The sequence below is a fragment of the Paroedura picta genome, chromosome 4 (assembly GCF_049243985.1).
Source record: "Paroedura picta isolate Pp20150507F chromosome 4, Ppicta_v3.0, whole genome shotgun sequence".
NCBI classification, from domain to species: Eukaryota; Metazoa; Chordata; class Lepidosauria; order Squamata; family Gekkonidae; genus Paroedura; species Paroedura picta.
Genome location: NC_135372.1, coordinates 90,613,992 through 90,636,778, shown reverse-complemented (window position 1 = coordinate 90,636,778; position 22,787 = coordinate 90,613,992). Strand labels below are relative to the sequence as shown.

General features: G+C 38.4%; 1 protein-coding gene across 17 annotated transcripts in view; it reads left to right on the top strand.

Annotated features, from left to right (window-relative positions):
* Window positions 1-22,787, top strand: part of PTPRF (protein tyrosine phosphatase receptor type F) — a 613,096-nt gene that overhangs the window by 86,325 nt on the left and 503,984 nt on the right. For all 17 annotated transcript variants that reach the window (XM_077334070.1, XM_077334074.1, XM_077334071.1 and 14 more), the window contains exon 2: window positions 2,297-2,382. The gene's annotated coding sequence lies outside the window, so the exon portion shown is untranslated. The remainder of the gene's footprint in view (window positions 1-2,296; window positions 2,383-22,787) is intronic.

Below are 22,787 nucleotides of genomic sequence, written 5' to 3'. Positions count from 1 at the left end.
ATTAGGTTTTTAGCCTTCAGTGAAATAGTTGCTAATCTCAAACACAGAATAATGTGTGCTGCATTTGGGTTTGCTTTTGCAGTAGCCTTGTTTCATAACTGTATAGTGTTTCTTCCTAATTTTAGACATAATCATAATAACATTGTTATTTGACAAGTCTTAACAGAGTGAAAATATTGCCATACCTAAGATGGGCTCTGTATTTTATTGTAATCCGTCCTAAGTCTCATGAGATAGGATGGATAATAAATATAACAATAACAATAATAATAATTTATGTCATTTTAGCTGATTGTTTTCTCTTCTGGAATTGGAATTGCACCCTGAGAAGTTTGCCTTTACTGATACATTTCAAACCATGGCTTGTCAGGCAGTCACAAGTGATGATTTGTCAATGAAGACACACACTAAGCCGTAATTGAACCACTTTTCTGTTTTAACAGCCATGTTAAAATTTCCCTGCAAGTAAAAATATAGTATAAATGGAGAAAGGTTCTATCCAGTCTAGTTTTCTGCATGCAGAATATTATTTTTAAATGTAGGAAACGCCTAAAAATATGCTTTCACATTTGTTCTCCTGCCTCAGTATTCTTCCATCTTATCCCTACCTCATTCTGCTATTCTAGTTAGTTTTGGTATTATTTCTAATAATGGAATTGCTCTCTGTAAATGAAATTATACATTCTTTTTAAGTAGAAGCATGTAACATTTTAAATGCTTTAAAACCATTTGGTAAATTTCTAGTTAATTTGACCATTAAAGTATATGTGACAATGTAAAAGCAAACCTGCATGAATTTTAACAGCTTCCATGATGTAGTGTGATGTACCCATTTGCAAAACTTTGAAAGGATTCAGGTATGCCTTGCAATTGCACTCTATTGCCTGAGGCGAGCATTGCCCTCCAATAAATAACACTGTCTTCAGCTCATAAACCAGCATTTTGCCATCAGCCATCAGGTAAATCTGAAATGTCAAGTAAAGGATGCACAAGCACTCGCAGATTTCTGTTGGAGGCTCTACCCAACATCATGTTGGATTAGGCAAAAATTTGTAGGGAAAAAACATTGACCTTTCTTAAATGTTTCCTCTGCACCATCAAAAATATGTTTTTTAATTAGCTTTCCGAACAAGTAGGAGGCCTTCAGACTTACAATGTGCAGCAAATATGAGTGAAAACAAAAACTATTGGAGGGATAGAAATTCTTGGGGCTCATTCTGGCTTTGATCTTCTCAAATGATGATAAGAAATGATTTGAGTCCCTGTGATATCCAAGCTTGCTGATCTAGTTAATGAATGTCTCTTTTGGAAACTGAACCAGTTAATAAATTATGAATTAAATGGTGCAAGGGCTTTCCAAGGAAATTCTTTAGAAATTGGGACTCTAATGTTAAAAACAAGCATTAGCAATAAATATGGGGTGGGGACTGCAAAACTGGTTCAGGTGTCATCTCTCATATAAAAAAGATGTATGTAGTAAATTAAGGGTGTGTTTTCAGCTTCCTACAAATCATGTCTACTTTGAATAGACTTAGAAGACAGTATTACTTATTAGGTACAATATGAATGATCAGGCTTCTGCCGGTTCTTTTAGGAGTAGTTATCTGACCCTCTCATATCATATACTAGAAGGGAAGCACAGTGAATCCAGGAATGCGCTGGGCATTAGGTAGGGGCTTGGTTGGTACAGAGTGGTACTCTCTGAACTTCTCCCAGCACCCTGAACGTTCTTAAGGCTACCGGCAGCCTGTGCTTGCCCTGGAGTCTTTTGAACATTCAGCATGTCATGAGAAGTACCAATCACTCTTTATGTATATAAATAGATAATTATTGTGTTTTGGGATTTTGTGGAGAATTTTCAGTTGGCTGTCCATTCAGCTGTTGGATTCAAGTGGGTAGCCATGTTGGTCTGAAGCAGCAGAACAAATTTAGAGTCCAGTTGCATCTTTAAGACCAACCAATTTTATTCAAGCTTTTGTGTGTATGCACACTTCCTCAGATACAATGCTAGTAGTATCACTGGAATATGTAATCTGCTGAATGGTGCATTTTGTTTGTTTATCTATGGGGCACTAACTAATTCTCCCCCAATTTAAATGTGACTATATTAAACAGATTAGTAATATTGAACAGGCAGAAAATACATGATGATTGTATCATCTTGGCAAATGCACTAGCTGTGCACAGGAAACTGCAGTTGATACACTTGATACTATTCAAAAGACCACTAGCATATATAATTTTCTTACACAATCTATCCTAACTTACTGAAATTGGTTCCCTTTGTATTTGATAGGTTACCACCTGATGGGTCTTACCAGTGTGAGAAGGACCTACAACTTCTGCTTGCAAAGGAGCTGCAAGAAAGTTTGCTGCTATCAGGTAGGTATATGGTATGTGTGGAGTGGCTGCCATTATGGCTTTTTGTTCATTGAAAATTACAACATGGTAATGAAACATTCTTAACTGTTTTTCCAATGACTGTAAAGGACCTTTAAACACATGTTGTTGTTGTTAGGTGTGAAGTCGTGTTCGACCGATCGCGACCCCATGGACAATGATCTTCCAGGCCTTCCTGTCCTCTACCATTCCCCGGAGTCCATTTAAGTTTGCACCTACAGCTTCAGTTACTCCATCCAGCCACCTCATTCTCTGTCGTCCCCTTCTTCTTTTGCCCTCAATTGCTCCCAGCATTAGGCTCTTTTCCAGGGAGTCCTTCCTTCTCTTGAGGTGGCCAAAGTATTTCAGTTTCACCTTCAGGATCTGGCCTTCAAAGGAGCAGTCAGGGCTGATCTCCTCTAGGACTGACCGGTTTGTTCGCTTTGCAGTCCAAGGGACTCGCAAGAGTCTTCTCCAGCACCAGAGTTCAAAAGCCTCATTTCTTAGATGCTCAGCCTTCCCTATGATCCAACTTTCGCAGCCATACATTGCAACTGGGAGGACCATAGCCTTGACTAAACCCACTTTTGTTGGAAGGGTGATGTCTCTGCTTTTTAGGATGCTGTCTAGATTTGCCATAGCTTTCCTCCCCAGGAGCAAGCGTCTTTTAATTTCTTTGTTGCAGTCCCCATCTTCAGTGATCTTTGAGCCCAGGAAAATAAAATCTGTCACTATCTCCATTTCTTCCCCATCTATTTGCCAGGAATTGAGAGGGCCAGATGCTATGATCTTCATTTTCTTGATGTTGAGTTTCAAGCCAACTTTTGCACTGTCCTCCTTCACCCGCATCAACAGGCTCTTTAGTTCCTCTTCACTTTCTGCCATTAGAGTGGTATCATCTGCATATATGATGTTGTTGATATTTCTCCCTGCAATCTTGATCCCAATTTGTGACTCCTCTAATCCCGCCTTTCTCATGATGTGCTCCGCATACAAGTTAAATAGGCAAGGCGACAGCAGCCTTGCCGAACTCCTTTCTCAATTTTGAACCAATCAGTGATTCCATGTTCAGTTCTCACTGTTGATTCTTGACCTGCATATAAGTTTCTCAAGAGACAAATAAGATGCTCTGGTATTCCCATCTCTTTAAGAACTTGCCACAATTTGTTGTGCTCCACACAATCAAAGGCTTTAGCATAGTCAATGAAGCAGATGTTCTTCTGGAACTCCCTAGCTTTCTCCATGACCCAGTGTATGTTGGCTATTTGATCTCTAGTTCCTCTGCCTCTTCGAAATCTTTCCTGTACTTCTGGAAGTTCTCGGTCCACATATTGCTGGAGCCTAGCTTGTAGGATTTTAAGCATAACTTTCCTAGCATGAGAAATGAGTCCAATGGTGTGGTAGTTTGAACATTCTTTGGCATTGCCCTTCTTTGGGATTGGAATGTAAACTGACCTTTTCCAATTCTGTGGCCATTGTTGAGTTTTCCAAATCTGCTGGCATATTGAGTGTAGCACTTTTACTGCATCGTCCTTTAACATTTTGAATAGTTCAACTGAAATGCTGTCACCACCACTAGCTTTATTGTTGCCCAGACTTCCTAAGGCCCATTTGACTTCACATTCCAGGATGTCTGGCTCCAGGTTAGTAACTACCCTATTTTGGTTATTAGGGATGTTAAGCTCGCTCTTGTATAGTTCTTCTGTATAATTTTGCCACCTTTTTAAAATCTCTTCTGCTTCTGTGAGGTCCCTACTATTTTGGTCCCTTATCATACCGATCTTTGCATGAAACGTTCTCTTCATATCTCCAATTTTCTTGAAAAGATCTCTGGTCCTCTCCATTCTATTGTTTTCTTCTATTTGTTTGCACTGTTCATTTAAGAAGGCATTCTTATCTCTTCTAGCTTTTCTCTGGAATTTTGCATTCAGTTGGGTGTATCTTTCTCTGTCTCCCTTGCCTTTCACTTCCCTTCTCTCCTTAGCTATTTGTAAAGCTTCCTCAGACAGCCATTTTGATTTCTTGCATTTCTTTTTCTTTGGGATGGTTTTAGTTGCTACCTCTTGTACAATGTCGCGAACCTCTGTCCATAGTTCTTCAGGCACTCTGTCTATCAGATCTAATTCCTTAAATCTGTTTGTCACCTCTACTGTATATTCATCGGGAATATGATTTAGTTCGTACCTGAGTGGCCTAGTGCTTTTCCCTACTTCCTTCAATTTAAGCCTAAATTTTGGAACAAGAAGCTGATGATCTGAACCACAAGGAAGCACTAATTATTGCAATAGGTATATTGCTTGACAGGAAGAGTAATTTTTTGGCAATTTTGCATATGAATTTCAGTATCCCTGAATCTGTGTTGTGGTAAATACATAAGTTGAAAATTCCCCTAGTTGCTGCCTCTTAAGTATCAAAATAGTGTCAGATTTTAGAAAACTAATTTTAAAAATATTTTGCATATTCATAATTGAAGCATCCAGATTGTCTAACAGTTAAGCAATGTATTACTTTAAAGTGGAAGTCATTAATAAAATCAACACTGTATTGCCTTCCCTCTAATAATTGTCTTTATTATCATTATCATCATCTTATAGTGATAGCTTTTCTGCAAGAATGGTTGGTTTTAGGAGGTTTTGAAAAAATAGTTGTTAACCTTCCCTTTTTCTAAAAATGTATTGTACATTGTGATTCCATTGCAAATTCATTTCCCATCTCTTTGTGCAAGAATCTCTGGCCTGCACAGGGCCATCAATAATTGAAATGCAAGAATGCCTGCATCACTGCTTTGGCTTTGTTTTTCTTTCCCCTAGAGTTCCATAGTATAGTGGTGAACAGTGGTATATGAAGAAACCACTGAGTAACAGTAACAAAACTATTCTTTTTGCAATTGATGTAGGGTGCTAATAAAACGGTAAAAGTACTGTCTCCACACAGTGGTTTGTAAGGGGGGGGGAGGGTTGGTGGAAATTATTTGCATCAGGAACTTTCCATGGACCCATTATGCACGGGGGGAATAATGCACATTTGGGGTGGAATGGCGGCGACTAAACTCACTGATAACTTACGGTGCTGGCTGTAACCGGCCGCAGCTTCGGTGCATGCTGCTGAAAAAGCCGCGTTAGCAAACGCGGAAGAAAGCACAGCTTCCGGGTGACGGGGCGCAACCAGAAGCGGCGCGGGGATTGCCGCGTGCATAATCGGTTATTCTAGGGTTTGCCGCCGTTGCGCCCCATCCCGTGCATAACCGGTGTGCTTCGCATCTTCCCCCTCCGCGTTTTCCATGTGACACGAAATCGCCGTTTTGGCGGCCGTGCATAATGGGCCATGCTGTGTCAGGATATAAGAGCAGAGTACATATTTCCAAAATATGAACTGTTATAGGAAGCCATGATTGGGAACGCCTGATCCTATGTTGAAATAACAGTATCTGAGTACAGATTTAATTCTTGTTGTCTTTGCATCCCAGTATGCCTTGTACTTTCAAGGTATAAGGAGACTTTGTTCCTGTCAGCTTGGTGAAGTGGTTAAGAGTGGCAGCCTCTCATCTGGGAAACTAAGTTTGATTCCCCACTCCTCTTCCTCTTCATGCAGCCAGCTGCACCAATTACAGTTCTGTCAGGGCTCTCTTAGCCTCACCTACCTTCCTCTTATGTTGTAAGGAGAGGAGGGGGAGGTGATTGTAACCAGCATTGAGTCTCCTTTGAGTAGTAAAAAGCAGGGTACAAAAACCCAGCTCTTCTTTACCTTCTTTTGTCTTATAAAAGCAAACTGGCCCCCCACCACTCTACTTTGGGCCACTTCAAAATATGGCATTTAAATTTTATTTCTCAGAATTTTGAGGCATCTTCTTTTCATTTACATCTTTGAAGAAATAGAAGAAAATTAAATAATTAAATAACTATTTAAAACATACCACTCAGCAAATATAAGTAGGATAAAAACCCCAGTAGCCTTAAGTAGTATTTTATCTTATTTTTTTCACATGCTAAATGTGCATATTTAATAGCAGTTTTAAACCATTGTATCTACCGTGAGCTCTTGGAATGAACTACATTGTGATTTCCCTCCCTTTAATCTCTTCTATTATCCATTGCCCTTGTTTAATGCTAGTTTTTAAAATTATGTTGTGTGTGTCATCTACTCTGGAAATTTATCTCCAGGCATGATTTCCTTAGGTAGCTTTTAATTTGCACATTAGTTAGGGAAAGTTATTAATTATAATCTTGAATCCCTTTATATTTCTTTAGCTCTTATTCCAATTTGTAATGCCTTCTCACCTTGAAGTTTGTAATTATGTCTGTGGAGAACTTAAAAATGAAATTTTGACATAGTCCCTGTTTACAATTATCATTTGATTTAAACATTCTCAACTTGTCCTTGCATTGATATTTTTTTTGCTTAACCAGTTAATCAAAAGTCATGTATATGAAATATCAGAATTTTTTTACTCCATGGATATGACGGTTAAACAGAATTAATTACTGTGGGTAGTTAAATTCATATGTACCGTGTTGGGAGAGAAATGTATAAGCCAGCAATTCAAGAAGGTATTTTTGTTGTGTGTAGACTGGATATTGATCCACTCTTTGCCTAATAATTAAAGGATTAAAAAGGTTGATGAAAAATTGAAAGGTATATTAACTACATAATTTATTACAGGAAAATTGATATGTGTTGCAGAGTGTTTGAGAGGACAGAGATTCTTACTCATCAATTTATCCCCCCCTCCGGTCCATAGTACCAAACAAATTGGTAGAAATCAAGGGAGAACAGTTTAAGTTTTTATGAGAATAAATTATGAGAACAATCGGCACTATTTCAAGCCCCACAAACAGAATGGAATGATTCAAGGGGATTGCAATTTTTGCCTGAAGTAGTACAACAACATTTGAGTCCAGTGGCACCTTTAAGAGCGCATGTACATTTCGTCAGACAATGGAGCAGGGATCATAAGAGTAAAGTTATGAGGAGAAAGTAACAGTAAAGGTTGTGATGCCATTTACTAATTTATTTTCTCCTTATATCTGTACTGTTATGATCCCTGTTCCATTGTCTGACAAAGTGTGCATGCACACGAAAGCTCCTTTTTTTTAATAATAATTTTATTGTTTATTATTATGTAAAGCATTTACAGAGAAGTTGTAAAGAAAAAGCGACCAGTTGATATGGTTTGCCATCTCTTTTAACATAGATATTTAGTTCCCATCACATATTATTCCTAATCTAGAAGTTTTTACCATTTTTCTTAGCCAAGTGATTGTTAATACATATGAGAGTATGATCTGTTATAGGAATACATTCTGTTATTATCTTAAATGATATTAGGTCAGTCTCCTTCATAAATTGGCCCTGACCCAAGAATTACTACTGTCGTCTTGTTAATGCCTATAAAATATGGTTTGTCATCCTCTTTTAGCATACATATTAACATACATATTCAATTCCCATCGCATATTAATCCTGATCTAGGGGTTATTACCATCTTTCTTAACAAAGTAGTTGTTGATACATAGGAGGGTATAATCTATTATAAGGATATATTCTATTATTGTCTTAAATGATATAAAGTCAGTTCCCTTCATATATTGGACCTGTCCTAAAGGTTACTGCTATTATTTTTCCACAGGAAGCCAGGAGAGTACTCCATTGTTCAGCTCATCTTTCAGGTGGTCGCAGAAAATGAAATTGTGTTTTTTTCCATAGTAGAGTATTTCTGATTGTCCTTCTGTCAGGGCCAAAGAAATCTCTTACTTGATTCTTGCTTGTAATCGCCTTTGAGGGGGCTCTGAATCCTTTGTCAATCTGGATCTCTTCCTCTGGTCGCACAGAAATATCTCCTGATAGCTTCCTAGTTGCTGTCGCTTTTGAATAGACTCTTTTTATTTTGCTGATCCAAGTCATTTCCTGCTCTGAGTAGACTTCCAGGTTTTCAGTACTTTCCTTCCTTGAATCTGTTTTCCCAGGTTCTTTAAAGGTACTTTGAGTTTTTACATCTCTGGCACTCTCTCCCTCCAGTTGATTAACTTCCAGACATTGAAGTTTCACTTGATTTACTGTTAGCTGAGCTACGTCATCAGCTGGTCTCTCCGGACCTTGGGCTCCATCCAAAAGCTCCCCCTTAGTCCCACGAATTTCCTTTTCCAGCTTGTTGACTGCTTTCAGTATCTCTGAGTTTCCTTTGCATAACAAATGGAAAAGCTGTGCCTTAGTTAATTCTTCCATAGTTCTAGGCAGTCACAAACTATAAACAGAAAGTCTCGTGAGGTCTCGCGGGAGCACGAGCGATCCCAAATTATCAGTTTGTCGATCTCCGTATCAAGTCAAATTGCCCCACTGAACTTTCACCAATAAATCTTCAAAGCACTCTCTTTGTTTGGTTAATGGGTATAATTAGCTGGGAGTCTCTCACTCAGCGAAAGAAGGAATTCGCTTGTGAATTGGTTGAGGGGGGGGGGAGGGAAGAGCTTGTGGGAGAAGAGAGAGAAAAGCCAGAAAGCTTTCAATTCTTACTGTTGCAGATTCCAGCTTCTGTCAGCTTCTGCTCCTGTCGATCTGGTAAATGATGGTCTAGGAAGAATGTAAGGTCAGCTGGTCGTTTCAAGCTTGTAAAGTTGTTTGCGACAAAGACGGCATCGTGACCTTGAGCACAAGCCGCTATTAATCCAGGGAGGTCGGTCTTCCTATCTCCCGACGGATCTGTAGGACCCTCAGGATGCCGTTCCCGGTTCCTGGGGCGACCGGTGAGCAGATTTGCGTATCTGCTCAGGTCAGCCAGGTGCAGAAGCCCCTGACCCTCGGCATGGCTTAAGAGCTGAACAGAAGTCCAGCTTTTCTTTATGGCGCCATCTTCAGTTCTCCCACACGAAAGCTCCTTGTTGGTCTTAAAGGTACCACTGGACTCAAATTTTGTTAAACATAATAGAAGCAAGTGAAACAGAATTCCTCTTTACACCTAGTTCACAGATTCCTCTTTATTGATCAAGAGTTCTGGGTTCTATAACAGAAAATAGCAAAAAAAAAAAAAAAGTAAATAGAAATCCACAAACCTCCAATAGTCTTTATTCTATGCAACAACGCAATACATGTACTAATATGTTTGGAGAAACAAGGACTCCTGAGTAGAGGAAAATGTAGATCACTGAACATTAATCTCCATTGCCAAACACCAGGCTAACAGTTTAAAAATCATGTGTTGACTTCTGGTTCTTTCCATATCTAGTTTAGATATGGTACTTTTTGGTTCTGGCTTGTCCTTTTTATTTCCATGGTAGTCTTTTCTCATGCAGATCACAAATGTTAAAAGTGGGCACCAAAATTTGCTGTAAATAAGATTATAAATGCAAATATTTCTGCTCATAGTTTGACATTCCTATCTGAATCTTGGTTGGTTGACATACTTATTTCAAGGTATGAAGCACATGATTTGCCTCTTAGTACAGATTATTTGCCTGCTAAAATGTAATAAAATTCTGTCTTTGGTGAAGTATGGAATGGGCTTAACAGAAACAAACTTTTTTTTAGAAGTTTACCTTTTGCACTGGGAAATTGGCATTGAGTACAGTAGGAGTATATCTCCTTCTTCTTTTTGAAGTAACAGTTTCTCATGAAAATTGAAAATACAGATGGTGAACCATTGCTTGACCAAACTTCTGTATCCAGCCTTGTGCTTATTGCCTTGTTCAAGACAATTATCTTGTCTTGCTAACACAGGGACTCATGCTTTCCTTTTCCAGGTTCACCTTTAGTTAGCTTCAGCAGCCAACCTAGTTACTGCTTGCAACATTTCTTGTAGAGAAGGTGATTGATCTTGTGTTCAGGTAGTGTCACGAAACACTATGCTGAATTATCAGCAATAGGTTTTTTTTTGTTGAGAAGGGGTAGTTGGGGAAAGAACATATATCCTAGAACTCTTCCCCCTCCTTGTAGTGGTTTTGGCAATATCTAACATCTCCCCAGTAGAACATATAGATTTGAATGCAAAGAGCTATGTAAAATAGTAATGTGCTATGCTTCTCAAGCAACAAATCTTTGGGATTAAGGGGTGTTTGTGAACAGCATGAAGAGTTATGATAGACCGATAGTGAGATGGGGAAATCAGTGAAATTACCCTCCCTTTGTGTGGAAGAATACTTTGTACCCCTTCTGTTTTATGACCATCAGCAGTTCTTTGTGGTCTCAGATACAGGTCTTCCTAATCCTGCTATCTGAATCCATTAACTGCAGATGACAGAAACGGAACCGGTGTATTACATTTATGCTGGTCATGAGTTATGATCCTTTGTCATCTTGGAAGCAAAATTCTATTTATATTATTCAGGAGCTTCTTCCAGTAAAATTGAATGAACAGCGTGAACAGGATTTTGTTTCCAAATGTCAACAAAAATATATAGTTTATAAAACTGTATTCTAACAGGAAGTAAATATAAAATAGCATTGATTGCCCATTTTCTGTGCCTTTTTAGTTTAATCCAAACTAATGATAGCATAAAATTATTATTGGTTTGTGCCTGCATGAAAGCCTGGCTATGTTTTACTGCTGCTGCTAGTAGAAGAGGCAACTCTGAGCCCTTATTCAGAGACTGTGTCTTTTATAGACCAGCTGTTTGGAACTCATAGTAAATGTCATAGAAACAATACGGTAGAATCTTCTTAAATACAAATTCAGCATAGCAAGTGATGGAATATAATAAAAATGTAAACTGTTAACACAAATAAGCTGACAGAAGCAGAACACTTCTTATAAACAGTGATACAGTTTGCACACTGGGTTAAGATGCTGCTTGGAGAGTCTCTGTTGAAGGTTTGTGGAGACATCAACTCTTTTGGGGAAACCATTGGTTAGGTTAGACAGGCAAGTCAGGCAGTGTAGAGTTAACACATTTGGAGCTTGGTCTTTGTTTTAACATCATATTGGTGCATGTACCCTGGAACTGAAGAAGTTTTTTTTCTCCTGCCAGCAATGAAGAAATGCCAAGTATAGGCTTTTATTACCCTGAGCCTCTGCGTATGTTCAGCATATTAACATTGATCTTTGGCCCCCTTCACCTAAACACACCAAGTCTGCATCACCTATGACACAGGTTTATGTTGTATGTTAAGCTAAAGCAACTAATTCATTTTGTAGAGCATCTAAAATGCAGTCCGATATTCTGAGCTGCCTGCATAATTCAAGCGCGGTAATTTCACCCCAGTGAGGTCACAATAGTGTGAAACTTCAAATAATTTGGATGACTTCTGAATACATGTAGTTCATACTTTGCATAATGCTGAGTTTTCAGGTCACTTACTTTGTGACCCAGCTTCTCTTTTTCTGGCATATTTGTAATGGTGGGTAGTACAAACTTGCTATTCTGCACATGTTATATTATGCCTCCAGCATTTCCATACAAAATATCTAGACTGCAGAACAACAGACGACAGACAACTTTATTATATAGTTACTTACAGGGCTATAAACTGGTTGAAAACTTGTTGGTAAATGTTTCTAAAATGTTTAAGAAAGTTAAAAGAAGCCCATGTGGAAAATGTAGCTTTAAAAAACACACCTCTATGTTGATTCCATCCCTAATGTTCCTAAAGTAGCTTGGAGTGGCATGAAACAAAGCAAAACAGACAGAATACCATGTAGTTTAAAAATAGATTTAAAATTGTAGCTTCATACAAACTGGCCAATCCTTCCATCAGATGCAAATAAATCCAGCCTAAGCTAACCCAAAACATTGTATAAAGATAAAGGTTTGCACCATGAGGTAAAGTTCTACCCATGTATAGGGAGCGAGATTGTCTAGAGCAATGGTTCTCAACTTGAGGGTCGGGACCCCTTCGTGGATCAAACGACCCTTTCACAGGGGTCGCCGGAGGGCTAGCAACTTGGCCATGGGAGGGGCACCATCTACACAACAGCCTTGCAGGGCTGTCTGGAACAGTGGAAAAGAGCGAGATCAACATGGTGGGACAAGAGGTAGAACTGAACTGAGAAACCCCGGGGGGAAAAAACGATTTATATACAATCATGAACAATGGATCTTCATTTCTGTGAAAGAATGCATAATTTTATGGTTGGGGTCGCCACAATAGGGTCGTGGCATTAGGAAGGTTGAGAACCACTGGTCTAGAGTCTTGCCATCACTACCATTAACATAATGAAAAGCTACACATTTACAGGAATTAGAGGAGGGGGGGAGAGAATCATAGTTTACATAGCTGGGCAGATCTCACCAGGGAAGGAGGGGTTCGTCTTTTAGACCCTGGCCAAATCAGCGAATAGGAGAAATGACAAATTAAAAATACTAAATTAGGCATAGCAAACAGTCATGTAGGCAATGACAACTCTTTCTTTGAAGTTAGAGTACACTTAATAGATTGGTAGCGAGTACAAAATGTATTTCAATGAAAAGGGGAGGGAGGAAGCAAGCCTGAAACAGTCTCTCCAACTGTAACCATCTTTATTGTTTTCTATGCTTGTTAGTCTGTGTAGGGTGGGGAGGGGGAATGTTTGCAGATGAGCCATGTATTGATGGCTTGGCATGAATGATTTAATGTGCACCTGGGTGCAAAGCTAGTTTGTGCATTTTTTGTGGAGACGGAGGACTCGTCTTTTCCTTGGGAATGGGGAGTTTATGTCTGTTGGGGATGAAGTTATTGTTACTTGAATAAACTGCTTTTGTTAATATGCCAAGTGTGTTTATTGGAAAAGTCGACAGGGATCGGACAGTTTTGCCCATATAGCATCGAAGGATGCAGACTGGATTTGTATACAACATCATATCAAGATTGATCAAGAAAGGGCCATTCTATTCCACTTTCCAGAACATGTGCTTTCACCAAACCACTGGAAGCAGAAACAAACTCTGGGTATCCTGAAATTACTGTGGTCATCCTGTGGGATGGGGAAGTTAACTCCTGTTCTGAGAACTCATATGAAAAGTATAGCAATAAGGCACACCTTTCAGAATAATTGTATGATAGTAATTTATGTTGTTTGCTTATATTTATATGAGCAAACACAGCTTTAGCTCATGCATCTCCCTGGAAATCTCCCAGTGTGTCACAAACCAGGAATTACTGTCTCTTCATTGGAGCTGCTTCAAAAGAAATTCTCTCTTTACAATTCAAGGTTCCTTCATTTTAGTATAATAATTTCTGGAATCAGATGCAGTGTGCATTGACTCTGCTCTTCTGTTCAACAGGGAAAGAACACATCTAACAGTGAAATGTTTCAGTGTGTAACTTTGCATTATCAAAATCAATTTTGGGAATCGTTATTAATTTTATTTCCAATGTTAATAAAAGTTATTGTTACCAGTTATAAAGGCAGGTTTGCTTTTCTGTAGCACATATTAGCTATAACATTGATTTTTGTCTTGAAAGTGTCCAAAAAGAAAATTTAGGGCAAATAAAACTCTGTTGGAGGTACATGTTTTGCTTGTTTTCATGAAGATGATACTTTGGGGATTTATGTGAAATAGAAGCTTTCTGCAGCTTGTATGATATGTAGTAATTTGTGCCTTAAAACACCCCCAGTTTGACTATAACCGTCTTATTTCACTTCTGTAAAATATTTATGTGTAAATGCATATTTTATACTTTGCCTTTTATAATCTTTGGGTTGCTTTATATATACTTATCCTAAATGGCAGTTGTGTTGCCTTTTGGAGACAAGAAAATGTGCATTGCATTTAATGTTGTAACTTTGACTATTCTAGTTTATTTTGAGTACAAAGTAGAATTGGAAAGGCTGAAAAGAACCAAGTATGCAATTATCTTGAACACTTTACTACTCACACTGATTTCTGGTTTTTGAGTTTAATTTCACTGACAAACTTGCTTTCTCTTTAAACAATAATAATCCCTTGTTTGATGTTAAAGATATCACCATAAGTCTTTTTTTTTTAATGCCTGGTTTTCTATAACCAACAGGGTTTATTTGACAGAGAGGAAACGGGAGGTCTGTCTGTTTTATAACTGTAGAGCTACCCATTTTTGGCCTGCCCTTCTTTCCAGGTACTCATGACAGCATATGTGATTATTTTCTTCTTTACACTGACTTTTCTATAAGGTCATTCAAGAGCCTGAAAATTCCCAAGCAAATATATAAATCAAATCAAATCAATAAATGAGAGGAAAATGGGGACGGAGGAAAATTTGCTTGACTTGACATACAAAGGGATAATTTGATCCCAAACTGGTAGTCCTGTTATCCAAGTGCAATAAATATGAATTGTGCTTGATTTTACATTGTACAAGCCAGATTTAATTGATAGGAAGAATAAACAAAATGAAGTAAATATTATTATTTGTTTCTGTGGTACTTTAAGAATTTTGAGCACTTCACACACACCTTTGCAGTGATCCTCACAACATTTCTAGTGAGTTCAAGAGTTATTATACCTCAGCTAAAGTGTAAAATTCGTGTCAGGGAGAAATCCAAAACCCCAGAATGCAATTCATAATAATTCCTTCTCTTAGGACCAACCAAAAGACACAAAACAGCATGTGAGCTTTCAAGTTCTTCAAACAAAAAGGGAAATGAAAGTTCTTCAGGACATGGTGGTATGTTCTAGTCAGTGCTATTTTTGTATCAGCATCAGGGTGACCCAGGTTCAAATCCCTATCCAGTCACAAAACTCATTGTCCTTGACCAGGCACATTATTTCAACCTACCTTATAGGGTTATTGTGAGGATAACATGGAGGAGGGAGAGAGAAATGAACACTGTTCTGAGCTCCATAGTGGAAAGATAGGGTAAAGAAAGCTGAAGTGAAGTTTTAGTTGGATTTCTTAGTTCAGTCTGTTAGTCATGATTTGCAATCATTCTTTTTTTGGTCTTTATAATAGCATGAATTCTTGTCTTTATAATAACATGAATTGCATTTTTCATGAATGAACAATCAAGGTTTGATACAGAAGATGTGTACTCTGAACACTTGAAATGCACTCTGTAGATGATTATTAGAAATTTCTGGGGATCCCTGTTTTCCATTACTTGCTCTTATACTTTAAAATGTGACAACTTTTCCATCTGGAGAATGTCATACAGAAGATGGAAATAATGCCCTTCCCATTATTGTGGTGGCATAATCTACTTGTGCATAGAGGAAGAGCCACTGGAACTCACTACTGTCTTGCTGATAGTCAATGAGGAACAGTAGTATTAGACTTTTGTAACAATGGCAGTGGAGGAGCTTAAATACTTTTAAATTTATTGTGCTATAAAGTTTTATAGGCTAGTGCCTACTTATATTGATTCCACAAAGGGACGTCCCCATTTTCCTCTCATTTATTGATTTGATTTGATTTATATACAGTTTGTCCCCTCAAGCGGGCTCTCATGCTGCTTGAGTACAGTGGCATTTGCTGTGGCATGGGAGTATTTCCTGTGGCATTCTCTCATGCTCACTATCCCATCTCCCTGCGTCCAGTGTGCTTTTTTGCCCAGTTTGGCATTAGGTATATCAAATAGCAATGCTATAATGATATATCTCCTACTGATTAAAACAAAAATTGCTGGAGGAAAACTACCAGCAGTGAGGGGAAAATCCTTCTTGCGCAAACCCTTCCCAAACCTTTTCAGAAAAGATCACACCAAACTGGGTTTGGGAGAAAATGCATTGTCACTGGAGAGGCCCCAGAAGAGGGATGACCATACAACAATGACCCCTCCTCTCCCCCAGAAACTGCTGCTTTGAAAGGGGAGAATGTGGAGCAAGAGAGCCACAATATTACATGAATATACACATAATCAACTAAAAATAACACAGACAAAGAAAATGCAAGTAATTTGTGCAGGCTAAAGGTACAATGCTCTAGCAATCTTTAAAAAAAACATGAATTTAGAACACTGATGTATTCATGATCCAGTGATTGGCTGCTATACCCATTGCTGCTGTTGTGGGAGGTAATACTGTGAACTAAAGCTTAAGAAAGTGGAGGACATCTGGAGCAGGATATTACCTAGGGAGAGCAGAGTTTGGGAGGGAGCTCAGCTGACATGTAATTCTCTCTGGAGCTGCAATTACCTCTGTGGTAACTGATTGCAGTAGTCTGGAGATCCCTTGTAATTCCAAAGGAACTCCAAGTCCCACCAGGAGGTTAGCAATCTAGTGAGAGGATATAATGTGTAGTCACATTGGCAGTGTTTATTATGCATTATTAGAAAGATAGTACTTTCTGGAGGGGAACGTGAAGATTGGGGTGCCTTAAATAAAGCAATGAGGGAAGTGCTCTTAATATTGATTTCAATGGTATCTCATTTTCTAATGTACTCCAGCACAGCAGTTTATATTCACACACACAATACGTTTATTGGCATAAAGCAGATTAAATATAGATAAATATACATAGCCTAAGGCTGAACATAATATATTCTGGGAGAATAAAATCCTCCTCCACTGGTTTCCTGATTTTGCCATTTTAAATATTTTTGCATATTTCTTTATATATTGTCCAGTTTGGCTTATATAAACAGCAAAAAACTGGGTTATTTCAGATGAGGTGGCACTGGACAGTTTTTCCCACTTTTATTTCTCTATAACATGGGAATAATAGAGACCCAGCTATTTTGGGAAATATACAGCCAAAGCAATTTTCATTTTTAGAAAGATTTTTAATAGATTAAAAAATCAGACATTAACAGTTGCCTCTTGGAATTAAGTACGTGTACATATGAGACAGATTAGAAAGATATTATACTTCAAAAAATGGGGGGATTGAGAAGCAATAGATCGTTGAGCTGATAGGAATTTAGTAAATGAGCATCATCTTTTCACTAACTGATACTTTAATAGTGCACACCCTTGTGGCAATGTTGTTGTTGTTAGGTGTGAGGTCGTGTCCGACCGATCGCGACCCCATGGACAATGATCCTCCAGGCCTTCCTGTCCTCTACCATTCCCCAGAGTCCATTTAAGTTTGCACCTACTGCTTCAGTGACTCCATCCAGCCACTTCATTCTCTGTCATTCCCTTCTTCTTTTGCCCTCAATCGCTCCCAGGATCTGGCCTTCTAAAGAGCAGTCAGGGTTGATCTCCTCTAGGACTGACTGGTTTGTTCGCCTTGCAGTCCAAGGGACTCGCAAGAGTCTTCTCCAGCACCAGAGTTCAAAAGCCTCAATTCTTTGACGCTCGGCCTTCCTTATGGTCCAACTTTCGCAGCCATACATTGCAACTGGGAAGACCATAGCCTTGACTAAACGCACTTTTGTTGGCAGGGTGATGTCTCTGCTTTTTAGGATGCTGTCTAGACTTACCATAGCTTTCCTCCCCAGGAGCAAGCGTCTTTTAATTTCTTTGCTGCAGTCCCCATCTGCAGTGATCTTGGAGCCCAGGAAAATAAAATCTGTCACTATCTCCATTTCTTCCCCAGAGTTCCTTTATTGTTGAATGAGTTGCCTAGCTGTTTTGTTTGTTGTGGCAACACGTTCTGTTAGTTTTACTTGCAGCTGATGGCCAGTGCTGTCTGTTTTGTGAATCCTATTTGAGTGTGCTTTTGTTGCTAAAGGCAGGAACGATCCCTAGTTAGATTTATCTATTTATATTTATTTATTCAATTTATATAACTTCACTTCACAGCAATAATTTAATAAAAATACACTTCACTAATAATAATGATAATTTAAAAGTTTAAATCCTTAAAATGATTCTTATCACTGTAGCTGCCAGACATTGTGATCAGTCAGTCTGCTCACTAGTCAGTCCAGGATGGAAGAAATGTACAGAGGATGGCCCTGTTATGTGCCAGTGGAACTAATCAGTCCTTAAGATAATGAATAAGCAGATTTGGAGAAACCCCATGTCATGGTACATCAATATTCTTCTTTTTTTAAAAAATCTTAGCATTTTGCTTTTATTATTTTTATATCACATCATTGTTGCCCTGCCCAAAGCACCAGAATTTATATATAGGGAAAAATTGCTGATATTATTTCAGTCAATTTAAATAAACAATATATGAATACCCTTGCTTCCTCTGCTTTGAAAGAACTTACTTGGATACTTTTGGTTTTCTAAACAGTAAAAGCTTTTCACTGTAACTTTATTTACTTAGGTTTCACTTAGACTCTTAGGAGATGGGTTCTAAGTAGAAAATATTGAATTTCTTCCTATTAGTGTTAGACTTTGAAAATAATGTGTATAATGGCAAATTGGATGAGGCAGAATATGCCATGAAAAATGTGGGTAGTAGCGAGTAATTCCTATTTGGCTGAAATACATGAGTCAATATTATAGGAAGCAAAATATCTGGTTATTGTAAACCTTAATTGAATTTCCAATCAATGGGAAAGTATAATTACTCATCCTAAACTCTATATATTGGCATGCCATGTTCTTAGCTCAGAAGTTTGGTTGTGAAACACTAAGAAAAATTTATCATTAACTTGTATTAGAATAAACACTAAATCTGGGCAAAACTTTTTGCTTCTTCAGTGACAAAAAAATGCCTGTTTCCTTAAGCAGAAACAATGAATTTGTAAGCATTCTAACTGAAAGGAAGTTTATATTACTATTTAAACAAGAACTTGACCTCTTGACATGTTTTTGTTTAATGAACTATATATTGGTCTTTATATACTGGTCTTCCTGTGGGGATTTATCAAATCAAAGGAATCATTCTGGAAACTCAAAGTAAAATAAATGTAGTTTAAGCTATATAACATTTTGGTACTCCTGCTGGTGTTGCGATGACACACTAAAATAGGAAAGCGATACATGAGAGTCAGGACTGTTTGTGATACATACATAAGTTCTTGGATATTGCTTTTTCAACTGTTGCATCTCCTGTGGTGAAGCAGTGTAATAACTGCTCGAATACACAGCACATCTTTAAATCAGTCTGCATCTAGAGTAGTTACTGGAAGAGGATAAAAGCTTATTCAGATAGCTGCAGCCACAGAGTTAATGCTAATGTTTTCATAGGGCACAGAAGTCATTACATATATTTCATCAGAAGACATAAATCATTAGGGTTTGAGAGCACAGCTGGAGATGGATTGTCAGAAACTCCAATTAAATGTCTGTTCTGAAAGTGGCTAATGATGTAATGCGTAACCCACAAGTTATGAGAATATTTGTGGCCGAGAAGCAAGACATAGCTAATTTTCTACAATTAGGAAATGACTTTCTGCTTAAGACCAAGATGCAGTGTCATAAATAACTGCAAGGGGTTTCTCCAGCTTTAGAGGATTAATTCTACACCGTGCAAAGTCGATTGCAAGTATTAGAGACAGGTTAATGAGAATGCTCTGGTGAAAATTCTCCTCTTGATCTGGGCATTAGGTTTAGAGGTTTTAATTAGTTCAGATTACTGTGTGATTTGCAGGCAGGTAAAGGATAATTTGTGGTGTTCTGGGGGTTTGAACAATATGCTGCGGTTTAATTTTTAAAAAACTTATAGCAATAAGTATATATTTTGGATCATACCAATTTTTACTCATTTGTAATTTAAAACGAAGGCCAGCTTGGTCTCATTGTTACGAGCGTGGACTTTTCTAATCTGGAGAACTGGGTTTGATTTCCCGCTTCCCCCATGCAGCCAGCTGGGTAACATTGGGCTCACCATGGCACTGATAAAGCTGTTCTGACCAAACAGTGATATCAGGTCTCTGTCAGCCTCACAGGGTGTCTGTGGTGGGGAGAGGAAAGGGAAGGCTATTGTAAACTGCTTTGATATTCCTTCTGGTTGAGAAAAGTGGCATATAAGAACCAACTCTTCTCCTATTTTTCATCAAGGGATAAAACTCTGTTTTAGCTATATTGCATCAGATTCTGGGTTAGGGGATCATATAACACCTCCATACAAAATGCCCCTTTCATATTGGTGACAAAGAAGGGTTCTGTATAGGGAAAACTAATGTGCTTGTTGTTCTATGTGGAAATAATCTTTGTTTAGAAATGTATCTAATCATACCAGGTAGGGATGGGCACAACTTGCATTTTTGCAGTTTAGTTTGTGGTTCATAGCTGAACCATGAACCTCTATGAACAGGAAGGTTGATTTGTGAACCCACCTGGTTCATATGGATTCATGACCTGTGCTTTCTGCTCCCTGCTACATTTGAAGTGGAGCAGGAAGCAGGGGCTTAAATAGGTCTGAGCCATTTAAATCCGTGCTTTCTCCTGAGCTAAACCTCAGAAAACTGAGCTGTATAGAATAAACTGCCCTGTGTGGCTCATCTGTTTATAGGGACTTTCTTGGGCAGCAAACCCAAGCTGCCCAAGAAAGCCCTTTTAAACAGCTGGGTTTGGGAGCCTGGATGTGGGAGCAGTTTGCTCTGTGCGGCTCATCTTTTTAAAGGGGCTTTCTTGGGCAGTGAGCTCCAGAGACTGGCTGCTCAAGAAAGCCTCTTTAAACAGCTGAGCTGTGAGACCAGGCTACCCGCATGGTTCAGCTGTTTTGATTTAAACAGCTGAGTGGCCAGGAGCAGTCTGCTCCCACTGCTCAACAGTTTGGGTGGTTTTCACAGGGCAAGTAGGGGTTGCTCCCGCTTTTTGCTCCCCATGAACCCACGAACCTCCACATAATACCTTAAAAGTACATGGTTGCGCTGCAGTTCAAGAAGAATGTACCAGCCAGAATTCATCACAGACTAAAGTTTGTGAGCTGGCTTGTGCCCTTCCTATATATAGATACTTAATTAATTCCCATGATTCTTTTTGTGGGGCAAATAACACTGAAGTATCATGTGCAGAAGAGCCTCTTGTGGTGCAGAGTGGTAAGGCAGCAGACATGCAGTCTGAAGCTCTGCCCATGAGGCTGGGAGTTCAATCTCAGTAGCCGGCTCAAGGTTGACTCAACCTTCCATCCTTCCGAGGTCGGTAAAATGAGTACCCAGCTTCCTACTGGGGGGTAAACGGTAATGACTGGGGAAGGCACTGGCAAAAGTATTGAATCTGCCATGAAAACGCTGGAGGGCGTAACCCCAAGGGTTAGACATGACCTGGTGCTTGCACAGGGGACACCTTTACCTTTACTTTATCATGTGTAGACAATTAAATTGTGCAGGACCTCTCTTGCTGTGTCATATCTCTAATCTAGTTAAGCCTTAACATACAAAAATAAAAAATCTGTTCATGAAACATCTTGATATCACATTTAGTTTGGCCATCCAAATGAAGCATCAGCATGAGATTCTGTGGGTAAGATGACTGGGATTTGTTTTCTAAATGTCTTTTATTATTCTGCATTATTTAGCCTTGGAATGTTTTATGTTAAACTTATATATCAATTTGAGATTTAAATATAAATAGTTTCTTGCAAGCCCTATACATACAAGTAGGTAGCCTGTAAGGACTTGCAAAGGGCATTTCATTTCCCCCTCTTCCACTATTTCCTCTTTTTTCTGAAAGGCCACTGCCAAGGCCCAGTTATATGGGTGGTGAGTCTTCAGTGGTCACCAATAGTCTTCTTTCACATGATTCCTCCTCTATCAGAGGAAATGACAGGAAAAAGTAACAGTACCTTTTCAGGATTGTTTATGACTCTTAAGTGGGTTTGCATTATGGATACTGAAGCTTAGAAGGTTTAGCAATAATATAGTTCCCTAGCAACTTTGAAAATGGCTACTGAGAGGTCAGTGAGCTTTATTTTCTTAAAGGTACTGGTGGTCTTTCTGCTATTCTGAGTCGTTTTAATCCCCTGATGTATTTATTTTTAGATTTCAGGTTTTGCTGGGACTTCTTTCGGATTTCTTATAATCTCTCCTTAGCTCCATTTTGAAGGTCTACTGATCTGTGGTTCATGTGAGAAAGAAGTCCCAGGTTTTCAGAGGGGAAAATCTTAAAATATTTGAAGATCTTTCCATCATGTTCGCTCTAATCAATATGCACTGTATACTTTAAGTATATATATCAAGATGTTTGAAGACTTGTCCATCAACTTCTCTATAATCAACATACAGTGTATACTTTAAAGTACAACAAAAGATAATAGGCCCCAGAATCTTTCAGCATGTCTTTGATTTGAAGTTTTCATTCAGATGCTTTTTAGATAACAAGCTTTCTTTGAAAATGTTCCATTTTATATTCTATCCATAGCAATGACTCTACTTTCAAAGAATAACTTAATATTATTGATTTATACTAATATCAAAGAAATGTGAATTTAAATTTCACCAGGTAATTTCCCACAGTAGTAGCAGGAACAACTTTTAGAAATGTTGTTGAAAGACAGTGTAAATAAAATAAATAGTTCATGCAAGAAATTAAGCAAATGTGATCTTGGTTGATATCCATTCTGTATTAAGAAGCATAGGGAGATGGTTTGTCGGTTTGTTAGAAACAAAGAATTTGAAAAGTAGCTTTGTTCTAGCTTAATTATAAGTGATATATTGGACATGAGCTTATGGAAGGGTATAGGGAGGCCTAGCTTCTTGTTTGGAGGATAGAGTAAAAAGTTCTGGGAGCTCTTGGAAA